This window comes from Dermacentor variabilis, chromosome 9 (assembly GCF_050947875.1).
Source record: "Dermacentor variabilis isolate Ectoservices chromosome 9, ASM5094787v1, whole genome shotgun sequence".
Lineage (NCBI taxonomy): Eukaryota > Metazoa > Arthropoda > Arachnida > Ixodida > Ixodidae > Dermacentor > Dermacentor variabilis.
The window spans coordinates 97,602,511-97,607,364 of record NC_134576.1 but is presented as its reverse complement, the minus strand read 5'-3'; positions in this window follow the sequence as shown (position 1 = coordinate 97,607,364).

Genomic DNA, 4,854 nt, shown 5'->3' with positions numbered 1-4,854 from the left:
AAATTTTCGGCAGTGGCGTAATGGTGAGGACGATTACGCCGCTGTTGAAAATTTACACCAGCAGCTAAGCAGAATATAGTAACTGGCGTTGTATTTGTGTGGTTGAGGTTTGCACCACCAGCTGGCGTCACCAATCGGGCCACTCACGTTTACGCCTCCGCTCAACCGGCAAACTGCCCGGGCTTGCCGGAATACCGGACGCACTAAAATTCCCTTATATTGTGCAAGCGCTAACACGTTCGCGGACGATCTAAGGCTCTCCGCTATTGATTACATATACAACAGGACATGTGCGACATTCGCCAGCCCGTTTTGTTGTTGCGCGTGAAAGCTCTTAGTGTTTCTTTTAAAGGCAGTCACTTCACCTTTTCTTCGATCGTCTCCGAAGTCTCGAAAGTGGAAATGTCCATGGGCTTGTACTGGGCGAACAAACACTCTCCGACGGCCACATTCGTAATCCTGTGAAAGACGATTCCAGGATGCAGACTGCCGCACATCTGTAACGGTGTCGTGCAGACAGGCTATATAGGTGATCAGAAAGCGTCGCGATTGAACACCAAAAACGAATATCAGGTTAAGCCATGTCACTGAATTCACCGCTGCAGTATCTATGGGGCCACTCCTTGCGTACAACGAGGCTCAGTACAAGCGAAAAAAGAGTATTCATGTGCTTGTCATTGCAATAATAATAATAATGACAAAAAAAAAGACGAGGGAAAAAAAGAGCGCTGGATTCAACCCGTCGTGGCGCCGCACTATGTGCTGCAAAAACTTGCCACGACACTGTCGACCGTCTTTACGCGTTCAGTTAGCGTAGGGGGTTCCCTCGCTAAAACCGCATGTAACAAGAACATGTGGCACCCTTATATACTATTGTCACCTACGTGTTTGCCACCACACAACTAGGTATCGTCGTATGGAGGAACGAAGCCATTATTCGATCATGCATAGGTCCCGTTCCCAGAAGGTTCTGTTGTCGCGCCGCGCATGGTGATATCGAAGCTAAATTTAGACTCTCGCTTTTCGCTTAGAGTGGCATAACCGGGCAAGTTACGTTTGCCGATGCGAGCGCGAGTGGTCGCGTGTGAAAAAGCGCGCTCTGCGATAGCAGGTGTCAGCCGTTAAGCGCACAGATCCGCGCTCAACAGCAGTTACAAAACTTACAAGTGCGCGGCTTATTTATTTTGTTTTCGGAAACTCAGCTGTTGCTCGGCTATGGTACAGCCGCGCTCGACACGTAGGCTATAGAAATGACGTAGAGAGACTCAGGCAGGAAGACAAAGATGATGTCAGTTCCCGTTGACTCCCCGGCGAGCTCGCTACGAGTAAGAATCGAGACTGCAATATTGAACCGCCGAATCCCCACTATATGAATAATTATAGTTGAGTATGTAAGCAATATAATACGCCAATGAACGTCACTCGTGCGCTTAGGGACGTCGTTTCCGTGCCTTAGTGCCCACACATCCTCAGCTGCACGCACAAGCAGTTTCATGCACTCAGCTGCGGCTGCGCCGCGTTTACGATACAGACTACGCGATATTGTTTTGTCTCAAGCTAATAAACATACATGTAAGGGGAATAAAGAGTTGCTTTCCTTCAATTTTCATGTAGTGAAATTGAAAACTTTGTGTTTTTCTAGTGCGAAGTATTTTCTGAAGCAATTCACGCTGGCCGCGTTGTTTACTGCTTATTAACGTTTCCGGTGTAGTAATATCGAATGTGCTTGCTTTCCTTTTCTCAGGTAAGTCCATTCTATTTGATGAAGTTTTACACTTTTATGCATAGTCAGTTCTTTGTTAGCTCCTTTGCCACATAAGAGGGCTTGCTTATAAGGGGATGGACATACCGGTGCCCACCACAATAATTATCATAACAATCATCGTTATCATCGTCATTATTATATGCGTCTCGCTCTTTCCCGTCAACCCTGTATGACAGAAACGCTGGCGCGTTAAGGTCACAATGGGTGCATAAATCTGTTGGCATAAAATCGAAAATGTATAAATAGCCGGCACTTTGATTTAGGGACCAAGCGCCAGCGAGATATTCTTGTAGAGATTCTTGTAGAAGATTTAAGTAGAGGGTCACGTTTTCAGTTTCACTACACTGGGACGGTCGTGTGTATACACGTGTTTTGTAATTTTTGTAACATGAATAAAATGTCTCTCCCCCAAAAAATATCTGAAAAAGTTGAGCTAGAATGACTCACTTATTTCGCGGGAAAGACAAGTGGCGTCTCTTTAAGTGCAGAGATTAATTTTCATGCGATGGAAAAAGCAATGATTTGCAGCTTGAGAATTCAGTTGAAGTGACGACTAGAAGATAATTTCAGGCATGTAGAGGTTTGTACTGATGCAGTAAAATATAAGAACTCTCTCAGGTACAGTGATTCCTGTAGGAATCACAACGGGCCGCAAAAGTATCCAACGCGGTAAATACCAAAAACCGAAATTAACCCGGGAAAGTAGAGCGCCAGTAGTTCTGATTGCTACAGGCCATTTAGTTCTCTCCGAAATTTGGAAAAACGTCCCAACTTGGCCGCAGTTTGATTATCCTCGCTTGTGTGTAAGACACCCACATGTGCGCACACACCCAAACCCCTCTCCCCCCTTCGAGGGGGGGGGGGCGGTGGCTTAGCGGCTATGGTGTTGCGCTGCTAAGCATGAGGTCGCGAGATGAAATCCGAGCCGCAGCGGCCGCATTTCGATGGGGTCTAAATGCAAAAACGCCGCTTCCTTCCTCGTGCAGCCTTTCCCTTGCATTGGGGGCATATTAAAGATCCCCGGCATGGTGGTCAAAATTTTTCGGGACTCCCACATCACTGCGTTCCGCATAACCAAATCGTCGTTTGGCACGTAAAACTCCGTAATTCAATTCAATTTCACACGCACGCAGACACACCTTGTGTGTGTGTCTGTATTTTCTTTTGTGCCACCCAGCAGTTAAAATCGATGTTTAGTGCTTTGTAGTGAGTTCACCTCCACCGGTTTCCTACGAACTTGAAAAAATAATTGCTTGATGGCATACCTACATGTTCAGAACAGTATCTCCAAGCGAATGGGCGACAAGGCCATTTCCTTAGTTTGTTCCGATAACAACGAATTCGTTTGCCTAAACCCACAGACACAGGTTTAAGATCACTTGGGGGTTTGTTGTTCATTGTGTTCATTATTCATATATTGTTCATTCTGAATTGTCAGGGCATCCCGTGGCACTTGAAATGCACTGGCAGTTCATTTTCTTTTTGTCGTCCCTGATGGTGCGTCTATACGCAACGTCTACATTTTCTCGAAAATTGATGGCAACGAGATGCTTAAACGCTTTGTGCACCTACACTGCGTCCTGCACCTAGCTTTGTGCTTGCATCGGGGCCTAATACCGGATTCTCCGTTATAATGCTGGCAATACGGAAACAACACGTCCACGAGGATGGACAGATGGCGGGACAAAGACGAGCGGGCGCTTACGTGTGCGTAGCCGAGAGAGCGATGAGCGGTGCTGAGAACCGCTTTGAGCTCCGTGTTCCCCAGACTCGTCACGCTTACGTCTGCGAAGATGTCCCACCGCAGGCTCAGCGTCAAAGCGAAGGTGAACACCGGCGACCTTACTTTGGCAATGAGTTCCACGGCTTCTTTCTGCGGCAAATAATATATATATACACATATATATATATATATATATATATATATATATATATATTTCCAGCTACCAGCGGAGGATGTCTTTAAAAGAAGCGATAGCTTCTGGTTATACATGCTGATACATGCTGCTGCGTACACACATTGCTTGTCTATGTTGTAGGTAAAGATTCGAGGCGTCTGGCTGCCGTGACAATCCCAGCCTCAAGCATCGGCTCGTGCTTAAAAAGCCATAACAGAACGTCGGCAATAAGACGTATCGGCTGATCAATTCGATACCTATAATTACGATTTATTTGGCTTTAGTTATTACTCGGCCCGGCAGCCATCCACGCAAGGGGGAAAGTAGACTTCGAGGAAGCTCAGCTTTTAAAGGTAGGGCTGGTGAAACCAAAATGTAAACATACGAGGTGTTTTTTTTTTTTTTGAGTCCATATAGAATTTTTAAGAGTCACCTGTGTCAAGTAGTGGCATTTCAGTCCTTGAGCCGGATTGCTCGAAGCGGCGGACATTACACCCACGAGAAACCAAAATCCATCATCAAGTAATTAACAAAAACTACTGACAAACATTTTAAATGATTGCTTTTGGTGCCGCGTTGAAATATGTGTATTGTAGCCAGTGAGATTTAAAGGGGTTGGGGCACCAAATTTTGAGGCTATAAAAAGCATGTTGTAGGCTGCTTCCGTATGCAAGGACACCCAGAACGAGGTATTGGACGCTGCAAACATCTCAAAATAATTTTAATTCAGCACCAAAACGTCATTAAAAACTCCTTCTCGTAGTCGAGACCCATCGCTAGCGCGTCAGTTACTACGTCACAGAGGAGGAACGAAAATATTGACGTCATAGCATACTAGCACAAAAAGGTGACGTATGATGATAGCGATGAAATGCCGATTACGGAGCTTGCTGAGCCGAGCGACCGAACATAGCCTCCGCTATGACCGAGCTACAGGCATACAGAAATCCTTTCTTAGTGCAAAGAAGGGGTAACGTGTGCAGACACGGACACAAGAGGAGAGAAGTGGACAACACGAACGCCGCACGGCGGCCCACGAACGGCAAACTGCGTGCGGCGAGTTGCCGTGCGGACGGGCCTTTACACGTTTGAGTGTAACACTAGCCGGCCGACTCCGAAAGGGACCAGCATATGCGGTGTTCGTGTTGTCCGCTTCTCTCCTCGCATAGTCGCATAGTTCGGCAGCTCGGA